This window comes from Anomaloglossus baeobatrachus, chromosome 9, assembly GCF_048569485.1.
Source record: "Anomaloglossus baeobatrachus isolate aAnoBae1 chromosome 9, aAnoBae1.hap1, whole genome shotgun sequence".
Taxonomy (NCBI): domain Eukaryota; kingdom Metazoa; phylum Chordata; class Amphibia; order Anura; family Aromobatidae; genus Anomaloglossus; species Anomaloglossus baeobatrachus.
The window spans coordinates 88,150,085-88,171,167 of NC_134361.1; the positions used below are offsets into that span (position 1 = coordinate 88,150,085).

At 43.3% G+C, this 21,083-nt stretch overlaps 1 protein-coding gene across 2 annotated transcripts in view; it reads left to right on the forward strand.

The window, feature by feature from the left end:
* The window catches only part of NEXMIF (neurite extension and migration factor), a 643,807-nt gene that overhangs the window by 324,525 nt on the left and 298,199 nt on the right, over positions 1-21,083 (forward strand). Inside the window, exon 1 of one of the 2 annotated variants that reach the window (XM_075323863.1) lies at positions 19,103-19,169. The exons of the other annotated variant lie outside the window; for it this stretch is intronic. The gene's annotated coding sequence lies outside the window, so the exon portion shown is untranslated. Of the gene's footprint in view, positions 1-19,102; positions 19,170-21,083 lie in introns of those variants that run through there. 2 annotated transcript variants of the gene reach the window in all.

Below are 21,083 nucleotides of genomic sequence, written 5' to 3' on the forward strand. Positions count from 1 at the left end.
AGGATATCTTTTTGACTTGTATCAAATATCACAAAATATTAAAAACAAGAAGAGTACTTTATAATTAATTCATGGCTAGACCTCATTTCTGAATAAATGTTGATATTTTGTTAAAAAATAAACGTGAATTGTTATTTATGGAAAAATATAAAGTATCCCCTGAAAATAAGCCCTAGTGGTGGGGGCGGGATAATACAGACCTCAGCATTCAGAGAACTGGGAAGAGCTGCAGCAGAGAAAACCATGGTTTTATGAAAATGTTATCAATATTACAGCAAGCAGTTAGTGATACATGGTTGGAATCAGGGGCCCTGCTCAGGCATTATGTTGCACTTAGATGGGGCAACAAAAGCCTCATGACTAATAGTAATTTGGTGGCCAAAACAACATGCCAAATTGTGGTTTCATCACAGATTAGTGCAGATTGTTAATGGTCGCATTGTTCTAGATACTGAGTTTTCCTCCTTAGCTGTGTTGTCATTAACAATCAACATCAAGAAAATGCTGAAAAAAAAGTATCGACAAATAAAAAAGAGAAAATGCATTTTTAATTAATGAAAATATAGAAATAATAATAATTATACAGTGTATATATTTATTCAAAAACACACAGTGCTGTGCAAGCGTGATAAAAAATGCTGCATTGTAAGAAAGCCTTCAAAAATAGAAGTGTTAATAGGTTTTTTTTGTCAGTTAACAAAATGCAAAGTGAATCAACACGAGAGAAACTTAGGTCACACTGACATTTTGCCTTCAAAACAGTATCAATTCTTATAGGTACACTTACAATAGTTAAGCTACTCAGCAGGGAGTTTGTTCCAAACATTTTGGAGAACTAATCGCAGATCTGTGGATTTAGACTTGTGCAAATCCTTCTTTCTTCATGTACAATTATTAGGCATGTGAGTATTTTGATCTGTAAATCATTTTTATCCAGACTTTCCAACCCCAGGTTGTAAAATCATAAATGCTTAGCGAGAGAGGGTGAGGCCTAAGGATACAACACCGCTTATCAAGGTGTTCAGAATTATTAGGCTTTTGGTTTTTTTTTAAGGGCTGGGTCAGTAAGAGGCACTGACCTCCACTTCGACTAGGATGGCAGTAATTTGAAGGTGGGGTACAGCTATGGGCTGGGGTTAAAGATGAGCTTGTTGGACCTTTTTTTGTTGAAGTTGGACTCAAAATCAAGTCCCAACCTACTACCAGTTTTTAGAAGACACTTTCTTCAAGGTTTGGTACAGGAAAAAGTCTGAATCTTTCAAGAAAACAATGTTTTTAATGCAGTCTATACTCCTTTTTGTGGCTTGAAGTCTTGGCTGTCAGTAAAGGCCTTAAGATGCAAGAATAATGAAATGTCCTCTACCTCACCTAACCTAAACCCTATTGAGAACTTGTAGGCCCTTCTTAAACAGTTACCTCTCTGTACAGTGTCTGGGAGTATGTGGTTGGTGCTGCTCAAAAATATGACCTTCAATAGATTAAGAAACTGACCGACCTCACAAATGGCTTATGGGCAGACTCGCAGAAAACCAGGACTGGAGGTCTCTGCTAATTTTTTTTTTTTTTTAATTCTGATTCCGGCTCGGAATCCAGTACCCATGTAAGTCTTTGGGAACCAAGATCCTGTGATTAAAAATATTGGTGGAAGGGATAAGGGGATAGGAGCGCAAGCGGTGTACTCACCAAAGCTCCATGTCATGGCTGGCTGCTGCTTCTATGTTGCGCATTCACTTCTAGAGCTGCATGCGTCTAGATTGTGCACTAAAAATAAAGATAGATGCTAGAATGTACAGGCTCCTTCCAGGGGCGTGTTCAAAGTGCTGCCCATTTTAGAATAAATATTCTTTTTCTAAGTCCACGTAGGCATAATAGAAGCGGACGTCTTTGGGTAAGACCCCTAGATGGGGGAAAAGGATGAGCAGATCTCTTTGCCCGCGATGATGTGTCCTCCTCTGCCCATCGTACACCTCATGATTTATGCAGCAGGAGACTCAGAGGGAGCTGCGCACGCTATGATGTGTCCTCTACTGCTCATCCTGAGCCACCTGCTGCATTCCGCGATGATGTGTGATCTTATTTTCTTTATTTTTTCTTTATTTTTTTAAAATTTCTTCAGTGCCGGATCTGCATCAAACACCCGGAATCCCGGGCCCGGGTCGGGGACCAAGGCACCTTTGAAACCACGCGGATCCGGATTTTTACAGTCCTGGTCCGCCTATCACTACTTATAACTGTTATTGATAAGGAGGGCGGCTATATTGGTCACTGATACATTTTTTAAATGTAAGAAAGTTATGTTTGTACATTTTAAGATGTTTGGTTATTATTCTCATTTTAACAGACAAAAGAAAATAATTCAGATGTGAAAAATTTACAGTTTTCATTTAGTTGCATGATAGTTCTGCATACTAATAGTTGCCTAATATAGATATTCTCCTAAGAAAGCCAAAACCTCACTTTTAATTTATTAAATATTCAGGTTTCAGATTTATTAACCTTTTTAATTGATCGACAGTTCTGTAGTTGTTGAATAATAAAAATAATCCTCAAAAATACAGATTGCCTAATAATTGTGCACTCAGTATATAGGCTTGAAAATGTGGAAATCAGGGCTTTGTGGGGAATATGTATTGCCAACATATTGCCAATGTATGTAAAGCGCGGTGGAATTAATAGCGCTATATAAATGAATAAAATTATTCTTATTATTATTAATATATCAACACTTCCAGGACTCATCATTCTTCTTTACACTGAAGATCGTTCTAAATCATATTGTCTGTATGTTTGGGATGGTTATTCTGATGCAGAATACATTTGGAGTAAAGCAGACATCTCCCTGTTCTTATTGCATGATGAATAAGATACTTATACGATACTTATAAGTATCTGCCCGTATTTCTCAGCTTTGAAGACACTATTAGTCCAGATCAATTTCCCAACAGTATTTGCTGAAATGGAGCCCCAAACTCAAAAGAAGCCTCCACCATGCTTCACTGTTACCCTCACACAGTATGTTATGGTTCTCCAGCCCTTCAGTGAACATATTGCCTACTGTTACAGCCAAAAATGTAACATTTTGACTCATCAGTTCAGAACAACTGCTGCTGTTCTTCTGCAACCAAGCCCCTTTGTTTTTGTGTATTCCATGACCTTATTCCTATGGTAAATGTATGTTTTTTGGCTGGAATACTTTCATGAACTTTACTTTTGGCCATACATCCCCAAATAGTAGATGGGTGTAGCTGAGTCCCATCGTTTGTTTACCAGTACAATTACTCTTAATAACAATCAGAGATGACAATATAAGAACCAAAATATTTATGGCCCCGGGTGCGGGATCCTTCCAGCCTGCATGGGGTCCCACACCTTCATTATAATGAACTCTATGATAGGGAGCAAACAAAAGCAAATTGGAAATGCAGACTGAGCTCGGAGGACACTTCTAGCCAAGATCCTATCGTTGTTGTAGAATCGGAGAGGAATATTTCACCTTATTCCCTGATCGTCATCCAATTGTATGAAGTTTTTGAAGACTGTATCTTTTTTATTGTAAAGAGAAAACGTTAAGGAACCAATTCATCAAAGCAATTTTGCCAGGGTTCTGGCGTAAACTGCTTTGAAAAGTTGCAAAATGTTGCCGCTACAAGGAGTTGGGCTACATTTTTTTCAACTTTTTGGCATTTTCATGCCATTTTCCTCAAACTCCGCGAAAAGTGGGGTGGAACAGAGTTCAGCTAGGGTGTGACACCACAGCTCATCTGGAGTAAGATTTTGGAGTAAGATTTTTGGCGTAGCGCATGGAGGTGCCACTCATCAGACTCTAGATTCATGAAGGGGCATGCATCTCTTTGTGAATGAGGAGCTTCTGTCTTCACCATGCCCGCTCATCAAGAGAGATGACGGCCTAAGTCTTCCATGTGCATTAAGTCATTAAGAAAGCCAAAGCGATAATGGGTTCATCTTCCAACAATGAAAAACCAGATAAATGTACATGAAACATGGAGGTCTTAATGAGGCCAAGGGTGTTACAAAAAGACAAAGTTTAGCCAGCTTACTGCTAATGTCCTCCTCTCCATTGTTTCAAATAGTCACTGCCCAATGTTTCCGTAATGGACCAAAGCGGGGAGTCCACCATGCAGCGAACAGAAAAGAGCTGGAACAGTCCAGCGAACAGTCAGAGGTAAGTAATAAAAAATACTAGAGCTCTAAGCCAAAACGTGTAGACCCAGATAGATGACTACTAGTAGCCTATGCAACACGGCATGAACATTGGTGCGAGTGGAGTGCGATAAAAAAACGTATTCCACTCGGACTAATATTAGCCTGTGTGTCAGCACACATGAGCGATTATTTTCTCAGCCCTAATCAGACCGAGAAAAAAATCACAGCATGCTGCGGGTGTAATGCGAGACTCTTTCTCTCGCACCCATTCAAATGTATGAGGTGAGAGAAAAATCGCACTACACTAGCGGTACACCGGTGTACCGCGAGTGCAGGGCGAGAATGGCAATAGTCGGCTACGGAGGAGAGAGGGAGATAAATCCCTCCCTGCCCTCCTCAGTGTCGGCCCGCCTCCCGCAGCTGAGGTTCGCTCGCATGGTCGGACCTCAGTCGCAGGGACACTCGCAGGACACTCGGCTCTGCTGTACTGCCAGCGTGAGCCGAGTGTTATGCGAGGGGATCGCAGTAATCCCCAGCCTTACTGTCAGGACACAGCTCCGTCTGTTTTTAACTAATTTGGAAATAAAAGTTATTTTTTATTACCTCTGCCTGTTCTGGACTGTTCCTGCTTAGGCCTCAGGTGTATTTGCATGGGGAAAGGATGGACATTTGGCGAAAACTATAGGAAATTATTGGAGTTTAATGTAGGAGACAGATAATAAGTCAGAAAGACACTTGGTAAAAGAAAGAAGGTAATTTGTAGGAAAGGAGAATAATGCGCTGTGAAAGGTAGAAGATCGATAAAAATATAAGAATGTAAGCCAAACTTGTGAAATAAGTGTCACAATGATTAAGATCTGCGAGCACTCTGAGGGTTAATATAGAAGATATCAGTTTGGTGAACTTTCCATTGCAGCCTCACAGAGAGAACTATTACTGGCTCAAGGGTACTTGGTGGATGAATAGGAAGAGCATCTGCTGATGTATAGACCATTAACTTATCATTTAATGCTGGGGAGCCATGGAACAACAGAAATCATCGGAGAGCAGTTATGGACGAGCTGCGTGTTTAAATCTGAAGTTTAAAGCTGTATACTTTATGCTGTTGAGGATACTGTACGTCTCGGAACAGGCTGCACATTACTTTTTGTTGCTGTATCTCTGCCCAAATCCCAGTCTGAAGGCTGAGAGCCACACTACTGGATGTTTGTGAGCGAAGTCATTTATTCCAACAAAATGCTTGTTGGTGGAACGTGACTTAATATTGAGAAAATAGATAGCGAGGTCTTGTGAGCAACACGCTGACACTTCTTGATATGTGAATCTACTTTATTGAGCGCTTGCCAATCTAAAACTAAAGACTTACAAGAGTTGTGTTCAGGTTACACCAGCTGTTAGAAATATTCAGCTTTTTACTTCTAATTTTAATTTGCTATTGAAATAAAAACTAAAGGCAGCGTCACACGCAATGACGGATCTAACGGTACATCGCCGGGGTCACGGATTCCGTGACGCACATCCGTCATCGTTGCGTGTGACAGCAAGGAACGACCGTTAACGATGGAAAATACTCACCTTATCGTCGTTCCTTTTTAAAATATCGTTGATTGTAGAGGACGCAGGTTGTTCATCGTTCCCGAGGCAGCACACATCGCTATGTGTGACACCCCGGGAACGACGACCTGCAGCTTACCTGCGGCTGCCGACAATGCCAAAGGAAGGAGGTGGGCAGGATGTTTACGTCCCGCTCATCTCCGCCCCTCCGCTTCTATTGGGTGGCCGCTGTGTGACGTCGCTGTGACACCGAACGTCCCTCCCCCTTCAGGAAGAGGATGTTCGCCGCCAACAGCGACGTCGTTAGGGAGGTAAGTACGTGTGACAGGGGGTTAACGACATTGTGCGCCACGGGCAACGAATTGCCCGTGACACACAAACGACGGGGGTGGGTGCGATCGCACGATATATCGATGCGTGTGAGAGGGCCTTTAGGCACTTGTCCCCAACCTTTGTTACCTTGAGAGCCATATTAAAGGGGTATTCCCATCTCCGAGATCCTATCCCAATATGTAGTAGGTGTAATAATAATATTAAACAGAGAAAATTTAAAGAAAACTCACCGCATTAATGAAAAGTCCAGACTCCATAAGTGAAACGGTTCTCATATGTAGCTGCTGCCCCAAGCAGTATACATTGTCAAAAAAGAATCATGCAGAAGGAACAAAAATATGAGAAACCGTGTAAAATCCTTAATGCTTTGTTAGGACAGAGTTAAAACAAATCCATCGGCTGGAGGGCCGTCTCTGACGTGTTGCTGGCACTTCTAATACCATTAGTGATAGATGACCTATGACTAAAGGCCGCTTTACACACTGCGATATCGGTACCGATATCCCCAGCGTGCGTACCCGCCCCCATCGGTTGTGCCACACGGGCCAATCGATGCCCGTGTCGCACAACATCGCCCGGACCCGTCACACGGACTTACCTTCCCTGCGACGTCGCTGTGACCGGCGAACCGCCTCCTTTCTAAGGGGGCGGTTCGTTCAGCGTCACAGTGACGTCACAGCAGCGTCAATGAACCGCCGCCCAATAGAAGCGGGGGGGCGGAGATGAGCGGGACGTAACATCCCGCCCACCTCCTTCCTTCCGCATTGTGGCCGGGACGCAGGTAAGGAGAGGTTCCTCGTTCCTGCGGTGTCACACGGAGCGATGTGTGCTGCCGCAGGAGCGAGGAACTACTTTGTTACTGCTGCAGTAACGATATTTGAGAATGGACCCCCATGTCACCGATGAGCGATTTTGCATGTTTTTGCGACGATGCAAAATCGCTCATAGGTGTCACACGCAACGGCATCGCTAAAGCGACCGGATGTGCGTCACAAATTCCGTGACCTCAACGAGATCACTTGAGCGATGTCGTAGCGTGTAAAGCCCGCTTTAGGGCGCTGGAAACAAGTCAGAGACGGCCCTCCAGCCGATGGATTTGTTTAACTCTGTCCTAACAAAGCATTAAGGATTTTACACGATTTCTCGTATATTTTTCTTCCTTCCGGAGGATTCTTTTTTGTCTAATAATATTATTATGAGCAAATACCCCCAATTAGAAATGTAGTGCACTTCTTCTGATTTACTATGTCTCTTACCTCATGTGTGGGGCATTGCAGGACCTTAGCTATCCATGGTTATAACTAGGGATGATCGAATACCTCAAATATTCGACTTCGTGAATATTTTTCGAATACCTCGCCGCTGCTCGGCTATTCGATGCGCAATGTAAGTCTATGGGAAGCCCAAATAGTTCCGAATAGTTGTTATTCGGTTTTCCCATAGACTTACATTGCGCATCGAATATTCGCGAATAGTCGAAGAGCGGCGCGGTATTCGGAAAATATTCGCAAAGCCGAATAATCGAAGTATTCGATCATCCCTAGTTATGACCACTAGCAACTAACTACCGTAACTATAACTGTCACTATATGAGTGGTCGTAATCATAAATACCTAAGGTCCTGTAATGCTCTGCACATGAGGTAAGAGATATGGCTATATCAAGAGAACTATACTACATTTCTCATTGCAGATATTTGCTAATATTATTATTACTACATCTACTACATATTAGGATAGGATCTTGAAAATATGAATAACCCTTTAAGCTCTAAGAGGTAGTCTTGAGTCACATCCACCAATGCCCATCCCCAGAAGTGACACACAGAGTCCCTATTACCGGTATAACATGCATACTGAGACTTTCTGACCCAACCTTATAGGCAGTATAATTCCAGGCGTTCGAGACTTACCCCCATTTGGTATTCTTGCATCAAGCTCTCCCACAACACTATCACAGGAAGCTTCAGACATCCTTCTAACTGGCTTTATGGTCGTATCTGCAGCTTATCTTATTCATCTTCCCTCCACGGCAAAAAATACATATCCAGATCTGCTCTTCTGTGTGGGGCTACTCACAAAAGTCACCTTCTGGAGACCTTCTCTTCATAGCTACCCACCAAGCTCTCAGTGAGCCACGCACCACAAGCCCACGAGTCATAGGTTGGGGACCCCTGATATAAGGTATAATTATGTATAATTACTTTTCGTTAACAAACATATAAAACCCCAAAATTAAAGACCCACCATACTCACCTAGGAAAATGAGAGGGAGAGGCAAACACGTACCTCTCCATGTAAAAAGTTTTGCACAAAGTAACAGTAAAGTCTCAATAGTTTTATAGTTGTAGATTTATTTTACTAACCCAAGTGTATGCGCAAACCCACCTTAAGAAGCACTTAAAAACACAAAAAACAAGTAACATATGAAAATCAATGGTGTACATATGTTCCATTTTTCTTCACTTTTCTAACCACTTCAGATTCCGAAAACTATTAAATGGCTAAAAGAAGTCACCGATCCATTCTTCTTCTGAAAGCCGCCACTATGTAATATATAAAATTATAAAAAAAATTATACTTGTCTAAAATACGTCATGGACACATGCTATGAGGTAGGTTTATTGCTTTCTAGTTAGTGTTTTACCTGTCCACAGAGTTGGATTTACAGCTTAGCATCTCATAATATGGGTCTGGTGTTTTACATTAAGATAGGAGAGCAGAAACCCCTATTGTCTCAGTGTACTGTGTATGGGAATTCACTGCACTCGATATATGTGATGCAAAATGTGACAAATTTTACTGAATAAGGAATTGCGACTATGCAATCAGACGTTTCGACCTGCCTGGGTCTTAGTCAGGAGGCGCTGTATTGGGTGTCTGGAGGATGAACGATTAGGTGCACTGTAGCACTAATGCATAGAAGAAGTTGCCTTGAGGATTGTACACAGGGTTTGCAGGCGCAGCAGCGCTGTTGCTATTGATATAGTGTATCACTATATCAATAGCAACAGCGCTGCTGTGCCTGCAAACCCTGTGCACAATCCTCAAGGCACCTTCTTCTATGCATTAGTGCTACAGTGCACCTAATCGTTCATCCTCCAGACACCAATACAGCGCCTCCTGACTAAGACCCAGGCAGGTCGAAACGTCTGATTGCATAGTCGCAATTCCTTATTCAGTAAAATTTGTCACATTTTGCTTCACATATATCGAGTGCAGGGAATTCGTTTTAGGATTTGATACTAGGCTCCTTGACCCAATTTTCACTTGCACCACCATCATCATAAATCTAAGTGCAGACCATCGTTCTTTCTACTGTGTATGGGAGACATCATAGTAGCTACTTTTCACCCACTAGCTCAGAGACAATTGAAAATTAGGATGTAGCCTGCAGAAGGGAAAACAGGCTCAATGAATGCTATCACATATTAAAACCAGAATATTCCTAGCAATACATGCATTCAGCCACCTCTTCTATATAATTGCAGGTGAACCTTCCCAAAATGTAGTACAAGGGACAGAAAACAAATTCTAAATATGCTCTCAGCAGGGATCATACATAAAGTCCAGCACTTTTGGGACTGAACTGACTCAAGGGTAAGGTAAATAAAGCAAATCTGTCAGGCCTCTGAGCATTAATGGCCTTAATTACATGGCCTTTTAAACACATTCTCATTCATGTTGATGACTTTCATTTATAAAAATTCCATATGGAATTGTATACTGTCTTTCTTTGTAACAATGTGTTTTCTGTTATAGTTAAGGCATTTTAAAGCTAAGGATGTAAATGATGGGGCGTACACAAAAATCATAGTGTCCCATAGAAAACCTGCTGATAGATCCGACTAATTACTGAAAGCTCCACAAAACGTACTTTGACTGTATTGAAGCTATTTCCACTTCTTTGCTGATTAATTTTGTAAAATACCTGTGTAGGAGAGTGGTTTCTCACTTGCTTCTCCCGCTCTCATGCCAGTCATTGCTATCAGATGCTGAGGTCCCATTTCTGGTGGTGACAGTGGGGGTAGCGCTTTTTTGGATATTCATGTGGCTTCCAGCCACCATGATTGACAGGAGTCTCATTGATGATTTGCAGACTAGCCAAATGCTAGGACTGAATGGTGGTCTAAACCGTAGGAGACAGGTGGTCAATGGGCGTTCTGGCCCCTTTAGCTACATACGCTTTGTGTTGTCTGCCATTGGCAGTTGATGCATATCATACTATTTAATCTGTGATTGAGCCTGTTTGTTCTTCGATTTCTGGCTCTGATTTTGTAATTGTCTCCATCTCTCTAGTTGTAACAACATACGGTATATGTTTTCTCTGTGCTGACTGTAGATATTTCATGGACACAACCTGTGGGCAGTGAAGGCCAGACTAAGGGTGGCTTTACATGCTGCGATATCCGGCCTGATATCGCTAGCATGAGACCCGCCCCCATCGTTTGTGTGCGACGGGCATATCGCTGCCCGTCGCGCACAAAATCGCGCACCCCTGTCACACATACTTACTTGCCTAGCGACGTCGCTGTGACCGGCAAACCGCCTCCTTTCTAAGGGGGTGGTCCGCTCGGCGTCACAGCGACGTCACTGAGCGGCCGCCCAATGAAAGCGGAGGGGCGGAGATGAGCGGGACGAACATCCCGCCCACCTCTTTCCTTCCGCATTATGGCCGGCGGCAGGTAGGAGATGTTCCTCGTTCCTACGGGGGTCACACACAGCGATGTGCACTGCCGCAGGAACGAGGAACAACAACGGGAAAGCGATAGAATCGATAATTGGGAGCGGACCCCCATGTCAACAAGGAGCGATTTTGGACGTTTTTGCAACGATCCAAAATTGCTCCTAGGAGTCACACACAACGAGATCGCTACAGCGGCCGGATGTGCGTCACAAAATCCGTGACCCCAACGAGATCGCTGTAGCAAAATCGTAGCGTGTAAAGCCCACTTAAGGCGCGAAAACTTTTGTTCTCCTCGACCTGCTAAATGGAGTAACTACTGCAAAGTTTGTTTGTGGATGTCTATATTGAGCTGAGAGATTTCCAGAGCTGTTTTGTTTATTGATAAGTAGTACAATTCTGGCTGCATGTTGTCACCACCAGGAGATGTGAACTGGGTCTGTATTCATGCTTCTGGTATTGGATCCAGTGGGAGTTGTATAAATACGTATGCAGTGAGCTTACCCCTTGTGGCTGCTATAGATATCAGCTATGCCCGTGTCACTGTCAGCAGGGGAAGCTCATCTTAAGTAGGCCACTCATTATGTTATAAGACACATTTTGCTGAGTAGTTTTTGCCCATAGTATATAAAAAAACAAGTTGCCTCTGAGGCACATTATTCTGTATGGAGGACTATGTGGGGCCCATTATACTATATGGAGGACAATGTGGGGCCCATTATACTATATGGAGGACAATGTGGGGCCCATTATACTATATGGAGGGCTATGTGGGGCCCATTATACTATATGGTGGACTGCATGGGGCCCATTAAACTATATGGAGGACTATGTGGGGCCCATTATACTATATGGTGGACTGCATGGGGCCCATTAAACTATATGGAGGACTATGTGGGGCCCATTATACTATATGGAGGACTATGTGGGCCCATTATACTATATGGAGGACTATGTGGGGCCCATTATACTGTATGGAGGTCCTATGTGGGGCCCATTATACTGTATGGTGGACTGCGTGGAGACCATTAAACTATATAGATGACCATGTGGGGCCCATTATACTATATGGAGGACTAAATGGGGCCCATTATACTGTATGGAGGACTATGTAGGGCCCATTATACTAGAAGGAGTACTGTGCGGGGCTCATTATTCTGTATGCAGGACTATGAGGGGCACATTATTCTGTATGGAGGACTATGTGGGGCACATTATTCTGTATGGAGGACTATGTGGGGCACATTATTCTGTATGGAGGACTATGTGGGGCACATTATTCTGTATCCAGGACTACCTAGGGCACAATATTCTGTATGGAGGACTATGTGGGGCACATTATTCTGTATGGAGGACTATGTGGGGCACATTATTCTGTATCCAGGACTACCTAGGGCACAATATTCTGTATGGAGGACTATGTGGGGCCCATTATACTATAAGGAGTACTGTGCGGGGCTCATTATTCTGTATGCAGGACTATGAGGGGCACATTATTCTGTATGGAGGACTATGTGGGGCACATTATTCTGTATCCAGGACTACCTAGGGCACATTATTCTGTATGGAGGACTACCTAGGGCACATTAGTCTGTATGGAAGACTATGTGGGGCACATTATTCTGTATGGAGGACTACCTAAGGCACATTCTTCTGTATGGAGGACTGTGGGGCCATTATTCTGTGTGAATGACTGAGGGGCCCATTATACTGTATGGAGGACTATGTAGTGCCCATTATTTTGTATAGAGGATTATGTGAAACCCATTATAGTGCGTGGACGACTAGATGGGGCCCATTATTTTATATTTAGGACTATGTGGGTCCTATTATACTGTGTGAAGGACTGTGTGGGGAACATTATTTTGTATGGAGGACTATGTGGGGCACTTTATTCTTTATGGAGGACTATGTGGGGCACATTATTCTGAATGGAGGACTATGTGGGGCACATTATTCTGTATGGAGGACTATGTGGGGCACATATTTTGTATGGAGGACTATATGGGGCCCATTATATTGTATGAAGAACTATGTATGCCCATTATTTTGTATGGAGGACTATATGGGGCCCATTATATTGTATGAAGAACTATGTATGCCCATTATTTTGTATGGAGGACTATGTGGGGCCTGCAAATAGGTTGACCTTGATTTTGTCCAAGGTTTTAATGTTGGCCTTTTGTGTATTTAAGTTTGACAATCCTGATCTAACATTTGACCACAGTCATATTGTCAATAAGGTAGCAAAGCATTTTGTTTGCACCAGTTAAAACCTTATTATATGAAATTGACAGAAATGAATGGCCTAGAAAGCGAGAGTCACTTCTGCTGGAATGAAACCTTCTATGGAGTCCTCACATTTACATGAAAGAAGGAGACAGATCAGTGTGTGTTCTCCTACCTCCACCTTAGCTTTGTTATGGATTCAGTGTCATCATAATTGAATGGAGCTAAAAAAGAGCAGAACATCTAGTAAGCAGATCATTTTCTTTGCACCAATGAAGGGCGTGGAGCAAAGTAGGCCACTAATTTGTAATTCTGGTGCCTGCATCTCTGTTGTATTATGTGCTTCCAGTTAACTGAAAGAATCAGATAATTGAGCACTGGGTAAGTGACTGCTGACTGTATTAGCATAATGATCACTTCTCTCCTCAGATCTCAGAGACGATATTAACCTAAGAAAAAATCCCAGCTGCATATTAAAATAAACTACCAGTGCATAGATTCACATTGTGCGCCTCCAAGATAGGCTTTTATCTATCACTTCGAGGAACTGTCTGCAGTTCAGTATTGGATTTCAATGTGTATGTGAAAGGACTAAAGAATTATAAACAACAAACAACATGCTAATCAGCAACTTTCCTGAAAAATGCCGTTACATTGTCAAAAAACACTGGGTTAATTCTCAGTCCATCGTAATGGCCCAGAGGCTTGTACATGCTTCTTTTTACCCTTGTGAATAACCATATCTCCGGAACTACTTCTATATAGTATAGATACAGCCTGCCCTTAAAAGAAAATTTTTATGTTAGTAAATTGCTTTAATTTGTTAGATAGTGGGGGAAATAAGCAAGTTTGCAATTTACTTGCTTTTTTATTTGCTGTCATTCTCCTCCTATAACAACTTTTATCCTGCAATGTGTACAGCTTTTTGCCAAGGAGACTGACCACTTTAGCCTTGTCAAGTATGCGCATTATCATTATTTCCAGGAGAGGAGTTAACTCCTGAGATTCCAGCCACTAATTACCAGCCCATTGATATCTATACAGCAGGTAGCAGATCACCTCCCTCCATTACCTCTCAGCTCCTACCAAGCTGCTGTTAACAATTGTACATAATCGTCAGCCCCCAACTTCCAGCATCAGTCATTTCCCAGAGCTGTTCTCCTAATCACTACTCTCACTTTCCTGAGCCTTGTGCTTGTTCCTTATATATGCAAATATAATGATACCAGTGTAGATTTCAGAACAAGCACTGACCACAGTACCAGGACAAGCATACGGAACAGAACTGTCACTCAAGGAGGAGTGTCCACCTCCAACAACAAGGAAGTGAAAAAAACTGGAAAGCTGTGTGCTGCTCAAGATACAACTTAAGAAAAGCCCCTTAGATTAAAGGCATAGTCAGTAAAAGGTCTAAAGGAAATTATACATGTCCATATACTTGTAAATACAGTGGAACCTTGGATTAAGAGTAACTTGGTTTGAGAGCGTTTTGCAAGACAAGCAAAGCTTTTTACAAATTTGTAACTTGGTTTAAGAGCAATGTTTTGCAATAAGAGCAAATTCCCACCGAGCACACGTCCGGTTCCGTCCTTTCACCGTGTTATGACCCCTGACCCGCTCTGGAGGTAACTTTCTGTATATATATACATACTGTTTACTATATACAGTATACCATTGCACAGTACAGTATATACTATATAGCATTTCTATCAATTTGCATTTGTGGATACAGAATTTTACTCTCTTTCGGCTAACCAGTACAGCACACTGCTTGTACTGTACCTCTCGCACACCAACAATTCTATTGTAAGCTATTATATATATATATATATATATATATATATATATATATATATATTTATTTATATATATATATATATATATATATATTATATATTTCTATTGTGCAGTTTAATTTGTTTTATATGCTTTTACTGTACAATATTTTGTATTAGTGTACAGTAATATTTTTTTATGAATACAGTACATTATTTTGTATTACTGTATTAAGTGTGTATAAATACAGTAAATATTTTTGGGTTTTGGAACGAATTGCCTGTGTTTCAATTATTTCCTATGGGAAAATTCGCTTTGATATAAGAGTATCTTGGTTTAAGATCACACTCCCGGAACCAATTATGCTCGTAATCCAAGGTTCCACTGTAGCTTGAGCTTTGCCTGAACAGTCCCTCGAAACCGAGTGCAATAGAAATAGAGGTTAGGCTAGTGATGGGTCATTTGCTACCGATCTAGCACAAACAGCTCACTTCTGTGAATGCTAGAAGCTGCCCCCAAGTGAGAGCCACTAAAAGCCTCTGAGTAGCTCTCACTAAGATTAAAATGACAGTGTTCGGCTGCCGATGCCCCTGAAACCCTGCTCCCCCAACCTACAGACTTTGCCATGCCTCATAATGAATATGGTGTGTCTAAAAAATGGTGTGCTTCTTCCTGTGCCTTATCATAAATCTTACCCCATTCTGAGACTGGAGTGAGATCTCTATCAAGGTGTACGCTGCAGCTTGCAATGACTTACATGAGCATTGTTGTCATGCCCCCATCCCTCCCCAATTACACTCATTTTGGTAGAGATGGATGAATCTAGCATTGAAATGCCAAAAGTTGCAGTATTTTTTGTGCCAGTCCTTGTTTTGCAACATTTTTGCAACTTTCCAAAGTGATTTACACAAGATCGTAATCGCTTTGATGAATCGGGGCCATTGTCTTCACTGTACCAAGTGGCTGCCATATTATATTTATCCACAGTGATCGAGCTCCTTGCGTTCAGATTTTAAAATAAAAAGAAACATCTGTACGCACGCTAAAATAAACTAAAGGAGAAAGTAAGCAAATATGTATACATGTCCCTGGATGTAACCATGGCAACCAGAAAGCAAACAGGCACTCGTTACTTGGGTTCTAGCACAAAAACTGGATATTTCATTTATTTTAATTCATGACTCTAAAGATTTATTTATATATGCATAATTGCCAAATGTCCTGAATTGACCCGTACAGTCCCACAATCCAGGTTCAAAGGGGCAGAGCTTGGTAAGATGCTATCCCAAAACTGCCATATTTTAGGGCGATTCTGGATGATCCCAAAGTTTGCAAAAGTGGCAGTTTTATGAGAGTCATAGAAATCCTTTAAAGGAACCAAAGATCACCTGTACACCATGTTGACGTTGGTACAGTATGTAAGATTGATACTGGTTTGTTTGTTTTTTAAAAAGGAAGGAAAGAATCCAAAAAGAAAGAGTTAGGCTGGCGTCACATGCTACGATATATCGGGCGATATGTCGTTGGGGTCACGTCGTTAGTGACGCACATCCGGCATCGTTAGAGATGTCGTAGTGTGTGACAGCTATGAACGACTGTGAACGAGCAAAAATACTCACCTTATTGTTGCTCGTTGACACGTCGTTAATTTTCAAAATGTCGGCCCTCCTTCTGTGCTCCGGTTGTTCATCGTTCCCGAGGCAGCAAACATCGCTCCGTGTGACACCCCGGGAACGATGAACACAGCTTACCTGCGTCCCGCTGGCAATGCGGTAGGAAGGAGGTGGGCGGGATGTTACGTCCCGCTCATCTCCGCCCCTCCGCTTCTATTGGGCGGCCGCTGTGTGATGTCGCTGTGACGCTGAACGTCCCTCCCCCTTCAGGAAGAGGATGTTCACCGCCCACAGCGACGTCGTCTGGGAGGTAAGTGCGTGTGACGGGGGTTAACGACTTTGTGTGCCACGGACAACTAATTGCCCGTGACGCACAAACGACGGGGGCGGGTGCGATCGCTCGTGTAATCGCACGATAGATCATACCGTGTGACGCCGGCCTAAGACTCCATGCACATTCTGTTCTTCTGGTAGCTACAACCCCCAAGTTGTATAAATCCTTATTAAAGTTCCGATAGACTTCTGTGATACTTTTCTGTACCCTTGATTTCATATGAATCCATATAAACATTTTTATATGTTCAATTCTGTTTTCTGCCTATTTCATTTAGTATAGACTATCTTGTAAAGTTATCTTATACGGATGCATGGTGGCACACAGAGATCATACCGCTCTACAGCCAGGGGCCAATGGGACATTGTGTCCTGCCTCCTGCACATGACTATATATATATATATATATATATATATATATATATATATGGCACAGGGCTATAGACAGTAGTTAACCCTCAACTGGAGAGGTGGGGTTTTCCACACCCCAGGGAAATTTTGTTCAGCTGGCATTCATTGGAAAATGCTGGTATGAATCATCAATGTATTACATTTTCCGATACTTCTGTTTGTCAAAAATTTGTTATACTCATGTGTAATCAATCGCCAATAAGAAAACAATTAAAACAAACAGGATCTTTGCATTTTCTGTAAAAATTAAAGATTTCTAAACACTGGGGTATATCACCAGTTGCGTGACAAAAATCCCACTTCACCAGTTGAGGGTTAAAAACTTTCTGACAGTGAGAGCAGTCAGGGAGTGGAACAGGCGACGAGGGGAGGTAGTGCACTCTCCATCAATGGAAATCTGTAAGCGGATAAACATACAGTGTGTCCACCGCCATTAACTTGAGAACGGCGGCAGCTATAGGCATAGAAGTGGTGTCTAGGTATAGTAAAGTACCCATTCGCTACGCAATGAAACCACCTATAGCGCCACCTGGTGGAAAAGAACGGAGTTAGCATTTTTATCTCGAAAACAGAACAAGATAGAGAAAAAAAGTGAATTAAAAAATTGTAGGCCATCATCAATTCAATACGAATTGACACCTTGCATACAGAAATGCTATGATATGAAACCCACGACCCCCCCCAAAACATTGAACGCTGGTCACGCATATGGCGCTCATTTATCTTTGAAGCTCAAAGTGGCCACCGTCAGCTGCAATGCACATCTGGACTCTGGACAGCATACTGTATCTTGCTGCACGTTGTGCAATATGGTAGGTGACACGTTTGCACAAGCATCTGTAATACGTCGTCGTAGGTCCTGCAATGTTGGTGGAGGGTTCGCATACACCTGCTGTTTGATGTGACCTCACAGAAAGATGTTCAATGGGGTCAGGTCAGGTGAGCGTGGAGGCCACTCCACGCAGCCACCATACCCAATGACTTGTAGGAAGGTCTCCATGAGGTGTCGCTTCACGTCCGCAGCCTTGTGAGTTTTACATGTTCGAATCATAGCATTTCTGTATGCAAGGTGTCGATTCGTATTGAATTGATGATTCCCTACAACTTTGTAATTCACTTTTTTTCTCTATCTCATTCTGTTTTCGAGATAAAAATGCTTACTCCGTTGTTTTCCACCAGATGGGGCTATAGGTGGTTTCATTACGTAGCGCATGGATACTTTACTATACCTAGACACCACTTCTATGCCTATAGCTGCCGCCATTCTCAAGTTAATGGCGGTGGACAGGATATGTGTGGACACACTGTATATATATGGCACAGGGCTATAGACATTAGGAAAAACTTTCTGACAGTGAGGGCAGTCAGAGAGTGGAATAGGTGACCACGGGAGGTGGTGAGCTCTCCATTAATGGAAATCTTCAAGCGGATAAACATATAGCTGGAATGATTTAGGAAAACCTGCACTCGCAGGGGGTTGGACCTGATGGCCCTTGAGGTCCCTTCCAACTCTACCTCTGTATGATTCTATGAGTGTATGGTATAGTCAGTGTTCCAATGCCCATGGGCAATTTTCCACATGGCCCAACTGCCTTCCATTGCATGCACTATTTTGACTATATAACGGACCAGAATAGTACACACAATGGAAGGCAGCTCAGCACCCATCCATAATGCGGACAAGCCCATGGATCAGTCATCCACAATTTTCAGACATGACTGGCCAAGTCTGAATTCGGCATTATAATGAGAGCTATTCTCAATTGGATCTGACCCCAGTATTTTGCAGCTGGTACCAGCACAAGAATATATGGTCAGATCACAAAGTACAGAGTACAAGAATATATGGTCAGATCACAAAGTACAGTTTGTACTATCTACAACATATGAGCGTTTGACAAAGTACTAAATGTGACAAATTTGGATGAACCTTTATATATTAATACCGGATCCCTTCTTTACTGTAAGCTATGTATTAATAATCCTGTATTTCAGAATGAAAAGGTTATCCCATTTATTGGCACTATCTCCTGCTAGCCTCCCAGCGGCACATCCGCAGGACAGAATATACAGGTAGGGCTATTATAATTGAATTTCCCTTAATTATAAAAACCCGCAGCAGCCAAACAATAGCAACTCTAGAGCTTTAAAAGGAGCATAGAAAACTACACGGCAGCTTGAACAAACATTTTTCAGTGACTATAGTAAAATCCCAGCTTTCCATGCTGACTTTAACATTGAGTTTTCTTCTTCATATAGTGGTGGGAATGCGTGCAGAATGATAAAGTACACAAGCCTTGTACAAAGAGACACTTGTTTGTACTGTAACTGCACCAAAGGTTCCTTGTGACTGCCGGGGAGATCTGAATTTAGACTAATCTGTCCCACAGCTGAACGAAGTCTGCTAGTCTAAATGGAAGCAAATCACGTAACCCGTATATGCATGTAGAATAGATTGGGATCATGCAGAATGATAATAACTTGCACATTATGTACATGATTAGTGTAAGTGATCAGACTTATTTTATTAAAGGGAACCTGTCACCAGATTTTCCCACTATAAGCTGCGGCCACCACCAATGAGCTCTTATATAGAGTATTCTAGAATACTGTATATAAGAGCCCAGGGTGCACTGTATAACATAAAAAACACTTTTATTATACTCACCTAGGGGGTGGTCCGGTCTGATGTGTGTCACTGCTCTCCGGTCCAGCACCTCCTCTCTCCGGTCCAGCACCTCCTCTCTCCGGTCCGACACCTCCTCTCTCCGGTCCGACACCTCCTCTCTCCGGTCCGACACCTCCTCTCTCCGGTCCGGCACCTCCTCTCTCCGGTCCTGCACCTCCTCTCTCCGGTCCAGCACCTCCTCTCTCCGGTCCAACACCTCCTCTCTCCGGTCCGGCACCTCCTCTCTCCGGTCCGGCACCGCCTCTCTCCGGTCCGGCACCTCCTCTCTCCGGTCCGACACCTCCTCTCTCCGGTCCGGCACCTCCTCTCTCCGGTCCGGCACCTCCTCTCTCCGGTCCGACACCTCCTCTCTCCGGTCCGGCACCTCCTCTCTCCGGTCCGGCACCGCCTCTCTCCGGTCCGGCACCTCCTCTCTCCGGTCCGGCACCGCCTCTCTCCGGTCCGACACCTCCCCTCTCCGGTCCGACACCTCCTCTCTCCTGTCCGGCACCTTCTCTCTCCGGTCCGGCACCTCCTCTCTCCGGTCCGGCACCTCCTCTCTCCGGTCCGACACCTCCTCTCACCGGTCCGGCACCGGCTCTCTCCGGTCCAGCACCTCCTCTCCGGTCCGACACCTCCTCTCTCCAGTCCGGCACCTCCTCTCTCCGGTCTGACACCTCCTCTCTCCGGTCCGGCACCTCCTCTATGCTGTGATCTCCGTCCTCCTTCTTCCCAGCCCAGTATGGATAACGTGTCCTACATCATCCACACGGGCCAACATTGCGATCCTGCACAGGCGCACTTTGATTTGCCCTACTGAGGTGTTTAACCTTTAACCTTTCCTCGCGCCTGCACATTACAGTATTTTGATCTGCCCTCAGCAGATTAAAGACCACAGTTTTTTTTAACTATCTCCCATCTGGAGTGCTGCCATTTTTTGCCGTATGACTGTATGCAGATATCTGCCAGTCACTCTGTTCAACTTTTCCTTCTCTATATCGATTTGTCCACAGATCAGACTACATGTATAATGTGAGATTCCTTTTCCAACATCTGTCGTACATGTACGGCGCAAGTTGGGAGCAGGGGTATGGACAGTGCTCAGAGTCTGCACCATGCCCAGAATTAATGGCTGTGTGTCACAGCCGGGATGGATCTGCATCTATCAGCAATGGGCAGAGGTGAGCCTTTTCCTGAGGCTGTTAACGTCTTATACGCCACTGTCAATTGGTGACAGCAGCACTAAATGTGCGCAGACTAGGGATCACACCATTCCCCTCACTTATTATTGCACCTGCAAGATGGTTTTGTGGCATAGA